This window comes from Salvelinus namaycush, chromosome 6, assembly GCF_016432855.1.
Source record: "Salvelinus namaycush isolate Seneca chromosome 6, SaNama_1.0, whole genome shotgun sequence".
Classification (NCBI taxonomy): Eukaryota; Metazoa; Chordata; class Actinopteri; order Salmoniformes; family Salmonidae; genus Salvelinus; species Salvelinus namaycush.
The window spans coordinates 49,250,641-49,271,143 of record NC_052312.1 but is presented as its reverse complement, the minus strand read 5'-3'; the positions used below and the strand labels follow the sequence as shown (position 1 = coordinate 49,271,143).

Below are 20,503 nucleotides of genomic sequence, written 5' to 3'. Positions count from 1 at the left end.
AACCCACAAACAGACACAGTAGCTCCAGGAAAACCAGGCTAATCTAGTACACGCCAGCTAACAAACCACAAACGTCTCTTTTCTTACATCTGAAATGAACCTAGAGATGTCAGGCCTCTTGTCCAGGGTTGTGTTTATTAGGGCAGGCAGCGGAAAATGCTTGAAAACAGTTTGCAACAGGAAACGAAAAGGAACATTTCTTATTGGAAAAGTTCAGGTAGTCCCTCCCTGTTTCAGTATGTTTTCTTCCGTATGGTGTATGATGAACACGAGTCACGACCGAGGCTCTGGGGGAGGTGGAAGGGGAGACCAAGAGGACAATGTATAGAATATCCCTCCCTGTGCGACAGGGGTCAGTTCCTCCTCCGGTGTTCCATCTTTTATGAGGGACGAGCGGAGGGTGGTGTCTTCAGATCAACACCCGCCGCCATAGGGTGCCTGGTGAGGCTCTGAGGTGAAGTTCCCCCTAGGTACAGATCTTGGATCAGCTTCCACCTCCTCAATCCTAACATTAACCAAGAGTGTGGAAAATGGAAAACTGACCCAAGATCAGCATCTAGGGGCAACTTCACCCTAATCCGCCACCTAGTGAGACAGCCTCGCCATTTCCTGGCCTATGGCAGGACCTCAAAGAGGGAGAACAACCTCTCAGGTGGACCGTCTCAGACCCAGAGTAGACTAGAGTTTCAGCTCTGCTGGGGGTCCGATGCTGGGGGTCCGGTGCTGGGGGTCCGGAGGGAGAGGCTCAATGACAGTCTGGAGATGGCAGACACTTCCACCCAGGGGGTAGAGGGTGATGGGAGGGGCTGTAGCGATAAGAGAGAGATGAGGGAGGAAGAACTGGAGAGGTTGAAGAGAGGATGAACAGCCATGGATGACAGAGGGAATGACAGGGGGATGACAGAGGGGATGACAGAGGGGATGTGAACAACAGAACAAGGCCTGGATTAAGGTGTCTACGACGTTGTGGACACTGACAGGTTATCACCTCTGGTCTGTTGAGCTTCCTCTGCTCTTGCTCTGCTCATATCTAATACAAACTGAGATAATGGCTTGATATCTGTCAAAGGCTTCCTGATTCTATCCCCTTGGTTCTCGTTTCTTTCTGATGATTGGGTTGATTGTTAACTCACAACAAAAGGCCTGAAGTAAGTGGAAACATCAGACAGGAAACCTCACACCAAAACCCCATCTCACCAGCTGTTTCTGTCATGCACATAGTACGCCCTTTAGTTGAATGTAGAGGAGTGCTTATAGACCAAGCAGATGTGGCTTTGCAGAGTCAACACAAGATAGGAATCAATATAAAAAGTCCTAAACTGCTATATAGACTTTCAGTTACAGTACGACCCATCCAGCTTCAGCAGAGTTCACATTTCCTCTTGACATTAGTCGGTTTTGTAGGACTTCAAAATGGTTTCATAACCCTATCTTGGGTCTGTGTTTACTACCGCAGTTATATGGTCACCATTACAACACTACTGGTCAGCAAGAGCTCTGCCAGGTCATCATTACAACCCTACTGGTCAGCAAGAGCTCTGCCAGGTCACCGTTACAACCCTACTGGTCAGCAAGAGCTCTGCCAGGTCACCGTTACAACCCTACTGGTCAGCAAGAGCTCTGCCAGGTCACCGTTACAACCCTACTGGTCAGCAAGAGCTCTGCCAGGTCATCATTACAACCCTACTGGTCAGCAAGAGCTCTGCCAGGTCACCGTTACAACCCTACTGGTCAGCAAGAGCTCTGCCCGGTCACCGTTACAACCCTACTGGTCAGCAAGAGCTCTGCCAGGTCACCGTTACAACCCTACTGGTCAGCAAGAGCTCTGCCAGGTCACCGTTACAACACTACTGGTCAGCAAGAGCTCTGCCAGGTCACCGTTACAACCCTACTGGTCAGCAAGAGCTCTGCCAGGTCACCGTTACAACCCTACTGGACAGCAAGAGCTCTGCCAGGTCACCGTTACAACACTACTGGTCAGCAAGAGCTCTGCCAGGTCACCGTTACAACCCTACTGGTCAGCAAGAGCTCTTCCAGGTCACCGTTACAACCCTACTGGTCAGCAAGAGCTCTGCCAGGTCACCGTTACAACCCTACTGGTCAGCAAGAGCTCTGCCAGGTCACCGTTACAACCCTACTGGTCAGCAAGAGCTCTGCCAGGTCACCGTTACAACCCTACTGGTCAGCAAGAGCTCTGCCAGGTCACCGTTACAGCCCTACTGCTCAGCAAGAGCTCTGCCAGGTCACCGTTACAACCCTACTGGTCAGCAAGAGCTCTGCCAGGTCACCGTTACAACCCTATTGGTCAGTAAAAGCGCTGCCAGTGCTGTCACCCAATCCAGAGACTCCCTACTCTCAGAGAAGAGTAATTTGACCAATCCCCTCACGCTCCCAATCAATGTACACAGTGCAACCGGCCTAATGCTAACAATCTGATTACACACACTCAGACCCAGACTGTTCAATGGTAGCATCCTAAATGACACCCTATTCCCTACATAGTGCCTATAGATACCGGTCAAAAGAGGGGCACTATATTGGGAATAGGGTGACATTTTGGAGGTAACCAATGTCTCTGCTGAGCCACAGCCAAAATTCCCTCCCGGTTGGGTCTTGGCAGCAGCCATTGCTGGGATAGCACTAATGAACGGCATTCGTGAGTAACGGAGACCCCAAAACTACTTCCTCATGGTGATAAACTCCTTATAAAGTAACTGATTGACACAGATTAAATAGTCTTCTAGATAGTTCTGGAAAATATGTGGACACCCCTTCCAATTAGTGGATTCGGCTATTTCAGCCGAATTCAGCCGTTGCTGATAGGTGTCTAAAATCGAGCACACAGCCATGCAATCTCCATAGACAAACATTGGCAGTAGAATGGCCCATACTGTTGTGGCTGCATTGTGTGATGTATTGTTTTCACTACCTTCTTCCCCTTTGTGCCCAATAATGTCTGTACCATGTGTTGTGCTGCTACCATGTTGTTGCTATGTTGTGTTTCTACCATACTGTGTTGTCATGTGTTGCTGCCTTGCTATGTTGTTGTCTTAGGTCTCTCTTTATGTAGTGTTGTCTCTCTTGTTGTGATGTGTGTTTTGTCCTATATTTATATTGTATTTACTTATTTATTTTAATCCCAGAGGCCTTTTGCCTTTTGATAGGCCATCATTGGTAGGCCGTCACTATAAATACAAATTTGTTCTTAACTGACTTGCCTAGTTAAATAAAGGTTAAATAAAAAAATTTAATACTGAAGAGCTCAGTGACTTTCAACGTGTCATCGCCATAGGATGCCATCTTTCCAACAAGTGAGTTCGTAAAATGTCTGCCCTGCTAGAGCTGCCCCAATAAACTGTAAATTCTGTTATTGTAAAGTGGAAACGTCTAGGAGCAACAACAGCTCAGCCTCGAAGTGGTAGGCCACACAAGCTCACAGAATGGGACCGCTGAGTGCTGAAACGCGGAGCGAGTAAAAAAAGTCTGTCCTCGGTTGCAACACTCACTACCAAGTTCCAAACTGCCTCTGGAAGCAACGTCAGCAAAATAACTGTTTGTCGGGAGCTTCATGAAATGGGTTCCATAGCAAAGCAGCTGAACACAAGCCTAAGATCACCATGTGCAATGCCAAATGTCGGCTGGAGTGGTGTAAAGTTCGCTGGAGCAGTGGAAACGTGTTCTCTGGAGTGGTGTAAAGCTGGCCGCCTGGAGCAGTGGAAACGTGTTCTCTGGAGTGGTGTAAAGCTGGCCGCCTGGAGCAGTGGAAACGTGTTCTCTGGAGTGGTGTAAAGCTGGCCGCCTGGAGCAGTGGAAACGTGTTCTCTGGAGTGATGAATCACGCTTCACCATCTGGCAGTCCGACGGACTAATCTGGGTTTGGCGGATGCCAGGAGAACGCTACCTGCCCAAATGCATAGTGCTAATTGTTAAGTTTGGTGGAGGAGGAATAATGGTATGGGGCTGTTTCTCATGGTTCAGGCTAGGCCCCTTAGTACCAGTGAAGGGACATCTTAACACTACAGCATACAATGACATTCTAGACGATTCTGTGTGGCAACAGTTTGGGGATGGCCCTTTCCTACTTCAGCATGACAATGCCCCCGTACACAAAGCGAGGTCCATACAGAAACGGTTTGTCGAGATCGTGTGAATGAATTTGACTGGCCTGCACAGAGCCCTGAACTCAACCCCATCGAACAACTTTGGGATGAATTGGACCGCCGACTGCGAACCAGACCTAATCGCTCAACATCAGCGCCAGAACTCATTAATGCTCTTGGCTGAACGGAAGCAAGTCCCTGCAGCAATATTCCAACATCTAGTGGAAAGGCTTCCCAGAAGAGTGGAGGCTGTTGTAGCAGCAAAGGGGGGAACAACTCCATATTAACGCCCATGACTTTGGAATAAGATGTTCGACAAGCATGGGTCCACATACTTTGTACCTGGGAGTATCTCGTCTTATAGATAGTTCTGTAAGGTATAATACTCTCTCTGTTTCTACCTTGCTTCCATGACCCTCGCTAGTAAACAAGCCACAGGGAAGCTCAGTCTATGATTAATCCACAACTTATTGGCAATCAGTTCTCAGCCCAGCCATCCCCATTCAGCATTTCCCCAACAGCATACAAAGGAAATGGACTGAACAGAGTGATGCTAACGTTGCTACAAGATAACACTGATAACATTGTTAGCGCATAGCTGTGCTATCCAGATGACAGGACAGTATCTCTGTTAGCTTCAGATGCTAGCAGGGTACACATACTAGCATGCCTAGGCTAGCTGAGCACTCTTCCAAGTTTGTGATCTGAAGGCAGTCAGTGTCCACACAGTCATCAACAAACAAGCAGATACAGTGGAACAACTCAACTCCCCATGTTCAGTAGCAAAATAATAATTACATTACTAGTGGAACTACAATTCTCGGTATGTGGCATACAAACTGCAAACAAAGAAAGCAGAGGAACACACCCACTGACTTATCAATCCAAGACAACACAAAGCTTCCGCTAAGCTTCAACCTCCTCCACCCACCGTTCTGTCTTGTGTTTCTTTGACAGAAAGGCCGTGTTAGTTTTGCTCTGAGAGAGGAGAGGAAATGCATACCTTGTGACGGCTGCCTGGCGGTGACGTGGCTGCTGCTGCTGCGTGACAGGACTAGCCCTGGTACGACCAACAACTGAGCTCTCTCACACACACACACACACACTGGAGAGTAGGAGGGAGAGGGAACGAGAGACAGCGTGCTGGAGAGCACGAGTCCCTCCCTCTCCCTCTCTACCCTGGTGAGCATTTGCTCTCTCTTGCACACACACAACCCCTCCCTCTCTCCCCCTTGTATATTCTCTCCTTTTATCTTCCTGTGTATGCTAGCTCTCTTTTTCTCAATAGCTCCTTTGGTTTTCCCGCAGTAACTGTGATTCTCTCTAATGTATTCCTTTTGTCGGTTGTTTTGCTGGCACGCATGCACACACACAAAATCAAAACAACACTGTCTCAGACACCATGTGTCTCTGTTCATTCCAAGCCTTTCTGCACCAATAACTGCCAGCAGGCCACCTGATTTCCCCAGCCATCAAATAGCCAAAGCAACATCCCTGCGAGCGACCAATGGAGACACAACAACCGACTCAGACCATCACCATGTTATTCCGGCCCAACTAGGTGTTCAGCCTCGCTTCAGCCTCAGTAATGCTTCCGTTTTCTCGGTTGCTCTTTACCATTAACCTACTTAGCTAGAACCTTTCCCCTCAAACCACAGGCCATTCTCTAGTCCCCATTTAGTCTGACAGCTTGGGTCAAAGACCCAGCAGAGAAAACAAGTTAAGATGGGACGATGAGGGGACGATGTCTAAGTGGTTTCACAAAGACAGTGTGGCTCTCCTCCTGATACATTTTCATTTGCCAGCAATGAAGTGATCAATGGGGCAACTAAAAAAGCCAAAAAATAAGTGAACTTGGAAGAGTGCCAACTGGGTTAAAGGAAAGGCCATTAATTTGTCTGGTCTAGAGGAGCCTCTGGAGGAGTGGGTGCAGCAGGTAGAGGTACGGTGGACAGATTCAACCATGGTGAAATGCTGAACTTGGATGGTGAAGGCCCTGTTTTATTTTATTATTCTTTAAAGGGGGTCGGAATTTCAAGGAGAAAGGAGACAGATAGTTGGAGCATAGACAGAGGGCCTAACATGGCCTGGTGTCAGGGGCTTAAGACCACACTGAAAGCCCTGTTTTGAAGTCAGGGTTACACTGAAAGCCCTGTGTTGAAGTCAGGGTTACATCGAAAGCCCTGTGCTGAAGTCAGGGTTACACTGAAAGCCCTGGTTTGAAGTCAGGGTTACACTGAAGGCCCTGTTTTAAAGTCAGGGTTACACCGAAAGCCCTGTTTTGAAGTCAGGGTTACACCGAAGGCCCTGTATTGAAGTCAGGGTTACACCGAAGGCCCTGTATTGAAGTCAGGGTTACACCAAAGGCCCTGTATTGAAGTCAGGGTTACACCAAAGGCCCTGTATTGAAGTCAGGGTTACACCGAAGGCCCTGTTTTAAAGTCAGGGTTACACCGAAGGCCCTGTATTGAAGTCAGGGTTACACCGAAGGCCCTGTATTGAAGTCAGGGTTACACCGACGGCCCTGTATTGAAGTCAGGGTTACACCGAAGGCCCTGTATTGAAGTCAGGGTTACACTGAAGGCCCTGTTTTGAAGTCAGGGTTACACCGAAGGCCCTGTTTTAAAGTCAGGGTTACACCGAAGGCCCTGTTTTGAAGTCAGGGTTACACCGAAGGCCCTGTTTTGAAGTCAGGGTTACACTGAAGGCCCTGTATTGAAGTCAGGGTTACACCGAAGGCCCTGTTTTGAAGTCAGGGTTACACCGAAGGCCCTGTTTTAAAGTCAGGGTTACACCGAAGGCCCTGTATTGAAGTCAGGGTTACACCGAAGGCCCTGTTTTGAAGTCAGGGTTACACCGACGGCCCTGTATTGAAGTCGGGGTTACACTGAAGGCCCTGTTTTAAAGTCAGGGTTAAACTCCAATGGTACAGAATGAGGCATCTTATTTTTTCAGGGGGCGTCATACGACAAAAAACCATCTACATTCCACATAATCTAATTGTGATCACATGGGGAGAAAACTGAGCTATTATTAGACACATTTTGTTTTCCGACTTTTCTACGTAGGGCCAGGCTGAACACTAGCTGGCATGATGACACAGGCTGCATCCCATAGGGCCCTGGTCAAAAGTAGTGCACTATATAGGGAATAGGGTGCCATTTGTGATGCATCCATAGAAACAACAAGCCTGCATGACTTCCTGTATCTGGCGTGGGTTGTGCCTAGAGAGGAACAGAAGGTGTGAGAGAGAGAGGGGTCCGACAAGTGGTTGGGATGACAGCCACTTCAATAGATGTTTGCACTCCTTCAGTGGCTTATTGCTGACCTTCCACACCAGCTAAGTAATGCTAGGTGATATAGCTGTTTGCTTCCACAAGGTGTATTTCAGGAAAGGTAATTGCACCTTTGAGACCGGGCTGCAAGTATCGTCCAAGGACAAACATAGCAAAACATGGTTGTTTTGAGAGCGGTTTAGAAACCCGCCATCCAGAGATTGGGTCTGGCCATAAACGCTCCAAAAGTGATCTGCTTTAAAAGCCGTTCCAATGACCATAACTGTCTCAACTTGAAGACCTCCCAGCATCCTTCAGTAGTCTAGTGGCTTCAGCTCAGTGGGCTAACACAATGTTGTGGTGCACAGGAGACCCAGGTTAGAACCCAGTCAGTCTCAAAAGTACCAGAGATGTCATTTTACATCAATAAGGCAAATTCTAGCATAATGACTGGTGCTAGACAGAAACATTTGCATAAATTCCAAAACATTTATTTGGTGGCAAAAACACTAGCGAGCTAAATTTCCACAACCAACCCCTAAAAATCTAGATCAGTGAGGTAACACTGTGAAGAAAAGAAACTGCATGCGATGCAATCTCATTCACCACCTGCACAAAGATACTTTCAGGGTTCCTGAGTGGTGCAGCGGTCGAAGGCACTGTGTCTCAGTGCTAGAGGCGTCACTACAGACCCTGGTTCAATTCCAGGCTGTATCACAACCGGCCGTGATTGGGAGTCCCATAGGGCGGTGCACAATTGGTCCAGCTTCGTCTGGGTTAGGGTTTGGCCGGGGTAGGCCGTCATTGTAAATAAGAGTTTTTCTTAACTGACTTGCCTAGTTAAATAAAGGTTAAATAAAAAAATACTGGTACAGTATAAATCTAGCCTGTTGAGAAGGGTTGTGATTCCTGTGAAGAGGGACACAGGCAGAGGGGTTAGGCCTAAGCAGAAAGTAAGTGATTTGTACCACCACAAAACCTAGCCGGTTTCTCACACTCTGCTGAGGGAGGAGACAACAGAAGAACAGAGATCTGCCTCTACTAAACTCTAGACAAACAAACATTTCATATTCACCACAACGTGTGATCAGAGGCTCATTTACAGTATAATACTAACCACTTTAAATAGGTTAAAGAACAAATCTGTGCTGAGAACTCCGCTGAACCTGACTTCAAATTACCATGTATAAAGGGATAGTTCACCTCAAATAAAACATTCAAATACTGGAAAAATGTACTTGCTTTGGGTTTTGTGCCACAAATGCTAAAAAGTTAGCATTTGGAGACAATGGCCAGATAAACACTTTGTAAAATGGGTGAACTATCCTGTTAAGGAAAAAGTAGCATATACAACAAAGGAAATAATTTACAGCACTTGTAGTTTCCTAGGAACGTAACATTTTACCGGCCTGGTCTGAGCGCACAATCCCAGCTCCAGATTAATGCCAATGGAACGGTAGCACTGAGAACCGACAGATCATAAAACATTTGCTGAAATAAATGGTTGTTTGCACCGCCAGGCATCTTCTGAAGCTTCTTGCAACCCCTTCTCATCTATCACTGATTATCGATGCTCGCAGGTTCCTCGGCTGTCGCTCTGTGACATCTCTCTTTTGAAAGTCTCTGAGATGAGTCCAGATTCCATTAGTCTAGAGGACTCCACCAGCCCAACTGAGATGAGTCCAGATTCCATTAGTCTAGAGGACTCCACCAGCCCAACTGAGATGAGTCCAGATTCCATTAGTCTAGAGGACTCCACCAGCCCAGCTGAGATGAGCCCAGGTTCCATTAGTCGAGCAGAGCAGACCAGCACAGCACCAACTTCATCATAATTACAGTTGATGGACTGACAGGGAATCTGCGTCCCAAATGGCACCCTAAATGGGACACATCCAGACTGTCTGATGCACTAGGTCCATGGAAACGGGATACTGGCATTTACGCTATTGTCCGACCAGTAAAGGGTTAAGACCTAAACAAACCAGAAGGCCTCACATCACTCGTACTGACACACAAAGGCGTACAAGCACACGCCCAGAACTGACCTCAAGTTCAGTAAACTTGTGAAAATTCCCATGAAATACAGGAACAAAACTAAACCTGTCAGCTTCTTAAACAGACCAGTGGTTATTGTGGGATGCCTGGTGTGAGTACCTTCCCTTAACACTGACTACCTCTCAGCAGTGTTACCTTAACACTGACTACCTCTCAGCAGTGTTACCTTACCAGTGACTACCTCTCGGCAGTGTTACCTTAACAGTGACTACCTCTCGGCAGTGTTACCTTACCAGTGACTACCTCTCGGCAGTGTTATCTTACCAGTGACTACCTCTCAGCAGTGTTATCTTACCAGTGACTACCTCTCGGCAGTGTTACCTTAACAGTGACTACCTCTCGGCAGTGTTACCTTACCAGTGACTACCTCTCGGCAGTGTTACCTTACCAGTGACTACCTCTCGGCAGTGTTATCTTACCAGTGACTACCTCTCGGCAGTGTTATCTTACCAGTGACTACCTCTCAGCAGTGTTATCTTACCAGTGACTACCTCTCAGCAGTGTTATCTTACCAGTGACTACCTCTCAGCAGTGTTATCTTAACACTGACTACCTCTCAGCAGTGTTATCTTAACACTGACTACCTCTCGGCAGTGTTATCTTAACACTGACTACCTCTCAGCAGTGTTATCTTAACACTGACTACCTCTCAGCAGTGTTACCTTAACACTGACTACCTCTCAGCAGTGTTATCTTAACAGTGACTACCTCTCAGCAGTGTTACCTTACCAGTGACTACCTCTCAGCAGTGTTATCTTACCAGTGACTACCTCTCAGCAGTGTTATCTTACCAGTGACTACCTCTCAGCAGTGTTATCTTACCAGTGACTACCTCTCAGCAGTGTTATCTTACCAGTGACTACCTCTCAGCAGTGTTACCTTACCAGTGACTACCTCTCAGCAGTGTTACCTTACCAGTGACTACCTCTCAGCAGTGTTATCTTACCAGTGACTACCTCTCAGCAGTGTTACCTTACCAGTGACTACCTCTCAGCAGTGTTATGTTAACAGTGACTACCTCTCAGCAGTGTTATCTTACCAGTGACTACCTCTCAGCAGTGTTACCTTACCAGTGACTACCTCTCAGCAGTGTTATCTTACCAGTGACTACCTCTCAGCAGTGTTATCTTACCAGTGACTACCTCTCAGCAGTGTTACCTTACCAGTGACTACCACTCAGCAGTGTTATCTTAACAGTGACTACCTCTCAGCAGTGTTACCTTACCAGTGACTACCTCTCAGCAGTGTTACCTTACCAGTGACTACCTCTCAGCAGTGTTACCTTACCAGTGACTACCTCTCAGCAGTGTTACCTTACCAGTGACTACCTCTCAGCAGTGTTACCTTACCAGTGACTACCTCTCAGCAGTGTTACCTTACCAGTGACTACCTCTCAGCAGTGTTATCTTACCAGTGACTACCTCTTAGCAGTGTTACCTTACCAGTGACTACCTCTCAGCAGTGTTACCTTAACACTGACTACCTCTCAGCAGTGTTACCTTACCAGTGACTACCTCTCAGCAGTGTTACCTTACCAGTGACTACCTCTCAGCAGTGTTACCTTACCAGTGACTACCTCTCAGCAGTGTTATCTTAACACTGACTACCTCTCAACAGTGTTATCTTAACACTGACTACCTCTCAGCAGTGTTACCTTACCAGTGACTACCTCTCAGCAGTGTTACCTTACCACTGACTACCTCTCAGCAGTGTTATCTTAACACTGACTACCTCTCAGCAGTGTTATCTTAACACTGACTACCTCTCAGCAGTGTTATCTTAACACTGACTACCTCTCAGCAGTGATGGAACAGGTATCTACTGAACTGTTCACCCAAAGCTTGGAGTCACTAAGATGGTCTTTCATCCATTGCCTACAATGGACTTAAATGATCTTAGTGCTACGAAGCGCACAGGAAACTCAATGTTCTGCTAATATGGGGGGGGGGGGGGGGGGGCATTGATATACGGCTCCTAAAGAAGGGCCTAAGCCTGGGGGAATGACTGTAATTCACAGAGGATGTTTTAGGAGAGCATGAGACAGCCCACACCAGGCTTATTCCCTACATACTTTTGACCTGGGCCCAGAGAGAGCATGTCTAAACTAGTGCACTACCCTATATAGGGGACAGGGCACCATTTGGGAGGCATCCCTAGTCTGAGAGACATTCAATCAACTAGGGCTGTGTTGTGTCCTATATAACTGTAGAATTAGATCTGTTGTCAACCAATCAATTAGGGCTGTGTTGTGTCCTATATAACTGTAGAATTAGATCTGTTGTCAACCAATCAATTAGGGCTGCGTTGTGTCCTATATAACTGTAGAATTAGATCTGTTGTCAACCAATCAATTAGGGCTGCGTTGTGTCCTATATAACTGTAGAATTAGATCTGTTGTCAACCAATCAACTAGGGCTGCGTTGTGTCCTATATAACTGTAGAATTAGATCTGTTGTCAACCAATCAACTAGGGCTGCGTTGTGTCCTATATAACTGTAGAATTAGATCTGTTGTCAACCAATCAACTAGTGCTGTGTTGTGTCCTATATAACTGTAGAATTAGACCTGTTGTCAACCAGGGAAGAGACATCAATAGAGGCCTTTCTTATGGACTCTTCCCTGTCTTTCATTGTTACAAAGAGAGAAGAAGAAACGTTCCTTTTCTTCTGTTCACCATCCCGGGAAGACCTCTATTACTCAACCTGCACAATTTACTGCTACTGCATTAGGAGAGTGTGTGTGTGTGTGTGTGTGTGTGTGTGTGTGTGTTTCCAAAGGCAGGTCTAGTATAAGTGACTAAGAGAACCAACCTAATAGAGGATGCTGGAAGTGGTCTGTCAGAACCTGGACTCCAGCTCAGACCACTGAAAGCCTTCAATAAACTGTTCCTTACTGTGCAGATCATTTGGGACAGTCTGTTGTTGGAGACAATCCCAGCTACCCTGATCTTTGTTTTTGTGTTTGCTGCTAATCCCCCTCATGTTTCAGTAAACAACAGCAAGAACCACCATCCACAATAAACCCGCTGGGGAGTCTTGTGCAGTCATGCCACAACAGCAGCTCGTCATTTGTGGACCGTAGGAAGGCACTTGGTCGGCATCACAGTCTCGGGAGACCATTCAGAGAAACTCCCACACTGAAATATTCCAACAATTAAAGTCTAACCTGCTCCCTCATTAGCTGAGAGGAATATAAAGGATATCTGTCCCAAATGGCACCCTATTCCCTATATAGTGCACTACTTTGGCCCATAGGGTTCTGGTCTAAAGTACTGCACCATCGGGAATAGGGTGTCATTTGGGACGAAGACAGGGTCTTTTGGGGGGGAGGGGTACTTTTTACACCTTTTTCTCCCCAATTTCGGTAGTTACAGTCTTGTCCCATCGCTGCAACTCCCGTACGGATTGGGGAGAGCTGGCGACCGAAGTCAGCTTGCAGGCGCCCGGCCGCCACAAGGAGTTGCTAGAGCGCGATGGGACGAGGACATCCCAGCCGGCCAAACCCTCCCTTATCCCGGACGACGCTGGGCCAATTGTGTGCCGCCTCATGAGTCCCCCGGTCGCGGCCGGCTGCAACACAGCCCGGGATGGAACCCGGATCTGTATTGACGCCTCCAGCGCCTTGGACCGCTGCGCCACTCGGGAGGCTCAGACAGGGTCTTTGTCCTGTTACTGTATAACCCCACTGATGCCAGTGTGTGAAACCCCTGAGCAGAGACTGTTCTGTCATCACAGCACTCATCTGGAGTTACTTGCTGCAAGAAAAGCCAAGAGGATTATGATTAAGTTGAGATACTGCTTCTCCAATAGCAGAAGGCTTAGGGCTGAGCGATAAGGCCTAAAAATCATTAAAATTATATATTTTTTAAATGTATGGGCGATTCCCGATATATATCTCGATATTTTAAACGTTCTCTCTAGATAAGCCTTGTTGCACAATTAAAGGTCAATACACTGCATTTCAAACAGTCAGCAATAATCTAATGAATTCAGATCACTGATCTGTCGATGAAAATGACCTTTTATGTAAACAGAACCATTAACAACATCCACTAATAATGACTCACTTATTGTAGCAGGCTGCACAGTACACACAGCAGGAGGAGGGGGGGGGGGTGGTGTCTGTGGAGTGGGAAGGTACACAGTGCACACAGCAGGGGAGGGGGGGGGGTTGGTGTCTGTGGAGTGGGAAGGAACACAGTGCACACAGCAGGAGGAGGAGGGGATATGGTGTGTATGTGGACATGGTGTGTAGTGTGTACGTGGACATGGTGTGTATGTGGACATGGTGTGTAGTGTGTACATGGAAATGGTGTGTAGTGTGTACGTGGACATGGTGTGTAGTGTGTATGTGGACATGGTGTGTAGTGTGTAAGTGGACATGGTGTGTACGTGGACATGGTGTGTAGTGTGTACGTGGACATGGTGTGTATGTGGACATGGTGTGTAGTGTGTACATGGAAATGGTGTGTAGTGTGTACGTGGACATGGTGTGTAGTGTGTATGTGGACATGGTGTGTAGTGTGTAAGTGGACATGGTGTGTACGTGGACATGGTGTGTAGTGTGTACGTGGACATGGTGTGTAGTGTGTATGTGGACATGGTGTGTACGTGGACATGGTGTGTAGGTGGACATGGTGTGTAGTGTGTACGTGGACATGGTGTGTAGTGTGTACGTGGACATGGTGTGTAGTGTGGACATGGTGTGTAGTGTGTACGTGGACATGGTGTGTAGTGTGTACGTGGACATGGTGTGTAGTGTGTACGTGGACATGGTGTGTAGTGTGTACGTGGACATGGTGTGTAGTGTGTACGTGGACATGGTGTGTAGTGTGTACGTGGACATGGTGTGTAGTGTGTACGTGGACATGGTGTGTAGTGTGTACGTGGACATGGTGTGTAGTGTGTACGTGGACATGGTGTGTAGTGTGTACGTGGACATGGTGTGTAGTGTGTACGTGGACATGGTGTGTAGTGTGTACGTGGACATGGTGTGTAGTGTGTACGTGGACATGGTGTGTAGTGTGTACGTGGACATGGTGTGTAGTGTGTACGTGGACATGGTGTGTAGTGTGTACGTGGACATGGTGTGTAGTGTGTACGTGGACATGGTGTGTAGTGTGTACGTGGACATGGTGTGTAGTGTGTACGTGGACATAGTGTGTATGTGGACATGGTGTGTAGTGTGTATTTGGACATGGTGTGTAGTGTGTATGTGGACATAGTGTGTATGTGGACATGGTGTGTAGTGTGTATGTGGACATAGTGTGTATGTGGACATGGTGTGTAGTGTGTATGTGGACATGGTGTGTAGTGTGTATGTGGACATGGTGTGTATGTGGACATGGTGTGTAGTGTGTATGTGGACATGGTGTGTAGTGTGTACGTGGAAATGGTGTGTAGTGTGGACATGGTGTGTAGTGTGTATGTGGACATGGTGTGTAGTGTGTATGTGGACATGGTGTGTAGTGTGTATGTGGACGTGGTGTGTAGTGTGTATGTGGACATGGTGTGTAGTGTGTATGTGGACATGGTGTGTAGTGTGTATGTGGACATGGTGTGTAGTGTGTACGTGGAAATGGTGTGTAGTGTGGACATGGTGTGTAGTGTGGACATGGTGTGTAGTGTGTATGTGGACATGGTGTGTAGTGTGTATGTGGACATGGTGTGTAGTGTGGACATGGTGTGTAGTGTGGACATGGTGTGTAGTGTGTATGTGGACATGGTGTGTAGTGTGGACATGGTGTGTATGTGGACATGGTGTGTAGTGTGGACATGGTGTGTAGTGTGTATGTGGACATGGTGTGTAGTGTGTATGTGGACATGGTGTGTAGTGTGTATGTGGACATGGTGTGTATGTGAAAGGACTAGACATGTTTGATCTTCTCCAGGTTTTCGTCTTCATCATTCGTTCACCTCTTCATATTCCTCTCTCTCTGCTGTTGGCATTCCCACGAGGCATGAAAGTGAGAGGCTAAGTGACCTTTAATGTCCGGCACAAGTGTCTGAAAGCGTGACTCAGTGTGGGACTGTCAAAGCAGGCTAAGAACATGAGCACCGTAGGCCATCATTCAGACACAGAGCCCTGAACTGAACACACCCCTGTCATCATCACTGATAAGGACATTACATAAGACAAAGCCACCAATGAGGAAGACATCCAGGACCATGAGCAGCAGAATAAGACGAAGGCTTTATAACTGGGCTTTACAAGACAAGAAGCCCAGAGCTAATAGACCTCAGTCCAGACAAAAGGGACGTGATGCTCCTGCGAGTTGTGAGGTGACATTTCCCTGCCCAAGAGAGGAGGGGTGGGGCTTGTACTCACCAGAGCTTTCTCGCCGTCACCCTGGGACTGGGACTGGGACTCAGAACAGTCCATGGTTCCACAGAGTGCTGCCTGTTAGAGATGCTCAGAGCTCTGCATGTCTGTGGAAGAGAGAAACAGAGGGTTAAGAGACAGGACATGACAGGTAAACGTATAGACAGAGGGAGGAAGAGAGAAACAGAGGGAGACAGGACATGACAGGTAAACATATAGACAGAGGGAGGAAGACAGAAACAGAGGGAGACAGGACATAACAGGTAAACATATAGACAGAGGGAGGAAGAGAGAAACAGAGGGAGACAGGACATGTAAACATATAGACAAGAGGGAGGAAGAGAGAAACAGAGGGAGACAGGACAGGTAAACATATAGACAGAGGGAGACAGGACATGACAGGTAAACATATAGACAGAGGGAGGAAGAGAGAAACAGAGGGAGACATGACATGTAAACATATAGACAGAGGGAGGAAGAGAGAAACAGAGGGAGACAGGACATGACAGGTAAACATATAGACAGAGGGAGACAGGACATGACAGGTAAACATATAGACAGAGGGAGGAAGAGAGAAACAGAGGGAGACATGACATGTAAACATATAGACAAGAGGGAGGAAGAGAGAAACAGAGGGAGACAGGACAGGTAAATATATAGACAGAGGGAGGAAGAGAGAAACAGAGGGAGACAGGACAGGTAAACATATAGACAAGAGGGAGGAAGAGAGAAACAGAGGGAGACAGGACATGACAGGTAAACATATAGACAGAGGGAGGAAGAGAGAAACAGAGGGAGACAGGACATGACAGGTAAACATATAGACAGAGGGAGGAAGAGAGAAACAGAGGGAGACAGGACAGGACAGGTAAACATATAGACAGAGGGAGGAAGAGAGAAACAGAGGGAGACAGGACAGGACAGGTAAACATATAGACAAGAGGGGGGAAGAGAGAAACAGAGGGAGACAGGACATGTAAACATATAGACAGAGGGAGGAAGAGAGAAACAGAGGGAGACAGGACAGGTAAACATATAGACAAGAGGGAGGAAGAGAGAAACAGAGGGAGACAGGACAGGTAAATATATAGACAGAGGGAGGAAGAGAGAAACAGAGGGAGACAGGACATAACAGGTAAACATATAGACAGAGGGAGGAAGAGAGAAACAGAGGGAGACAGGACAGGTAAACATATAGACAGAGGGAGACAGGACATGACAGGTAAACATATAGACAAGAGGGAGGAAGAGAGAAACAGAGGGAGACATGACATGTAAACATATAGACAGAGGGAGGAAGAGAGAAACAGAGGGAGACAGGACATGACAGGTAAACATATAGACAGAGGGAGACAGGACATGACAGGTAAACATATAGACAGAGGGAGGAAGAGAGAAACAGAGGGAGACATGACATGTAAATATATAGACAAGAGGGAGGAAGAGAGAAACAGAGGGAGACAGGACAGGTAAACATATAGACAGAGGGAGGAAGAGAGAAACAGAGGGAGACAGGACAGGACAGGTAAACATATAGACAGAGGGAGGAAGAGAGAAACAGAGGGAGACAGGACATGACAGGTAAACATATAGACAGAGGGAGGAAGAGAGAAACAGAGGGAGACAGGACATAACAGGTAAACATATAGACAAGAGGGAGGAAGAGAGAAACAGAGGGAGACAGGACAGGTAAATATATAGACAGAGGGAGGAAGAGAGAAACAGAGGGAGACAGGACAGGTAAACATATAGACAAGAGGGAGGAAGAGAGAAACAGAGGGAGACAGGACATGACAGGTAAACATATAGACAGAGGGAGGAAGAGAGAAACAGAGGGAGACAGGACATGACAGGTAAACATATAGACAGAGGGAGACAGGACATGACAGGTAAACATATAGACAGAGGGAGGAAGAGAGAAACAGAGGGAGACATGACATGTAAACATATAGACAAGAGGGAGGAAGAGAGAAACAGAGGGAGACAGGACAGGTAAATATATAGACAGAGGGAGGAAGAGAGAAACAGAGGGAGACAGGACAGGTAAACATATAGACAAGAGGGAGGAAGAGAGAAACAGAGGGAGACAGGACATGACAGGTAAACATATAGACAAGAGGGAGGAAGAGAGAAACAGAGGGAGACAGGACATGACAGGTAAACATATAGACAGAGGGAGGAAGAGAGAAACAGAGGGAGACAGGACATAACAGGTAAACATATAGACAGAGGGAGGAAGAGAGAAACAGAGGGAGACAGGACAGGTAAACATATAGACAGAGGGAGACAGGACATGACAGGTAAACATATAGACAAGAGGGAGGAAGAGAGAAACAGAGGGAGACATGACATGTAAACATATAGACAGAGGGAGGAAGAGAGAAACAGAGGGAGACAGGACATGACAGGTAAACATATAGACAGAGGGAGACAGGACATGACAGGTAAACATATAGAAGGGGGAGGAAGAGAGAAACAGAGGGAGACATGACATGTAAATATATAGACAAGAGGGAGGAAGAGAGAAACAGAGGGAGACAGGACAGGACAGGTAAACATATAGACAGAGGGAGGAAGAGAGAAACAGAGGGAGACAGGACAGGACAGGTAAACATATAGACAGAGGGAGGAAGAGAGAAACAGAGGGAGACAGGACAGGACAGGTAAACATATAGACAGAGGGAGGAAGAGAGAAACAGAGGGAGACAGGACATGACAGGTAAACATATAGACAGAGGGAGGAAGAGAGAAACAGAGGGAGACAGGACATAACAGGTAAACATATAGACAAGAGGGAGGAAGAGAGAAACAGAGGGAGACAGGACAGGTAAATATATAGACAGAGGGAGGAAGAGAGAAACAGAGGGAGACAGGACAGGTAAACATATAGACAAGAGGGAGGAAGAGAGAAACAGAGGGAGACAGGACATGACAGGTAAACATATAGACAGAGGGAGGAAGAGAGAAACAGAGGGAGACAGGACATGACAGGTAAACATATAGACAGAGGGAGGAAGAGAGAAACAGAGGGAGACAGGACAGGACAGGTAAACATATAGACAGAGGGAGGAAGAGAGAAACAGAGGGAGACAGGACAGGACAGGTAAACATATAGACAAGAGGGGGGAAGAGAGAAACAGAGGGAGACAGGACATGTAAACATATAGACAGAGGGAGGAAGAGAGAAACAGAGGGAGACAGGACAGGTAAACATATAGACAAGAGGGAGGAAGAGAGAAACAGAGGGAGACAGGACAGGTAAATATATAGACAGAGGGAGGAAGAGAGAAACAGAGGGAGACAGGACAGGTAAACATATAGACAAGAGGGAGGAAGAGAGAAACAGAGGGAGACAGGACATGACAGGTAAACATATAGACAGAGGGAGGAAGAGAGAAACAGAGGGAGACAGGACAGGTAAACATATAGACAGAGGGAGACAGGACATGACAGGTAAACATATAGACAAGAGGGAGGAAGAGAGAAACAGAGGGAGACAGGACATGACAGGTAAACATATAGACAGAGGGAGGAAGAGAGAAACAGAGGGAGACAGGACAGGACAGGTAAACATATAGACAGAGGGAGGAAGAGAGAAACAGAGGGAGACAGGACAGGACAGGTAAACATATAGACAAGAGGGGGGAAGAGAGAAACAGAGGGAGACAGGACATGTAAACATATAGACAGAGGGAGGAAGAGAGAAACAGAGGGAGACAGGACAGGTAAACATATAGACAAGAGGGAGGAAGAGAGAAACAGAGGGAGACAGGACAGGTAAATATATAGACAGAGGGAGGAAGAGAGAAACAGAGGGAGACAGGACATAACAGGTAAACATATAGACAGAGGGAGGAAGAGAGAAACAGAGGGAGACAGGACAGGTAAACATATAGACAGAGGGAGACAGGACATGACAGGTAAACATATAGACAAGAGGGAGGAAGAGAGAAACAGAGGGAGACAGGACAGGTAAATATATAGACAGAGGGAGGAAGAGAGAAACAGAGGGAGACAGGACAGGTAAACATATAGACAGAGGGAGGAAGAGAGAAACAGAGGGAGACAGGACAGGTAAACATATAGACAGAGGGAGGAAGAGAGAAACAGAGGGAGACAGGACATAACAGGTAAACATATAGACAGAGGGAGGAAGAGAGAAACAGAGGGAGACAGGACATGACAGGTAAACATATAGACAGAGGGAGGAAGAGAGAAACAGAGGGAGACAGGACATAACAGGTAAACATATAGACAGAGGGAGGAAGAGACAGATGGACAAGCACACCACACACACACTCACACACACTATTGACACTGACCCACAAACACACACGGCATAAACAATGAGATCCCAGCACAGCCCGGCACATCAGGACATACGCCTAAAGGTCACAAGTGAAAGTGGAGGCCAGCCAGGCAGCACCTTGTCCAGGGGTCATATGCTGCCATCTGCAGCTCAACCCTTCTGATGGCTTTGATCATTCTGGGGTTTTTCCACCCTTTCAATTATTACTTATATGTGATGCCGTTCAGAGCAAGGCTGAACTTCCAATGTGTCCTCCGTCCAGCTTCTCATAAGGCAGGCCCAATGTGTCCTCCGTCCTCCTGCCAGCTTCTCATAAGGCAGGCCCAATGTGTCCTCCGTCCTCCTGCCAGCTTCTCATAAGGCAGGCCCAATGTGTCCTCAGTCCTCCTGCCAGCTTCTCATAAGGCAGGCCCAATGTGACATCCGTCCTCCTGCCAGCTTCT

General features: G+C 47.2%; 1 long non-coding RNA gene across 1 annotated transcript in view; it reads right to left on the bottom strand.

Moving 5' to 3' along the window:
* The window catches only part of LOC120050128, an 84,537-nt gene that overhangs the window by 32,870 nt on the left and 31,164 nt on the right, over positions 1-20,503 (bottom strand). Inside the window, exon 3 of the long non-coding RNA XR_005477161.1 lies at positions 15,758-15,858. This is a non-coding gene — a long non-coding RNA (uncharacterized LOC120050128). The remainder of the gene's footprint in view (positions 1-15,757; positions 15,859-20,503) is intronic.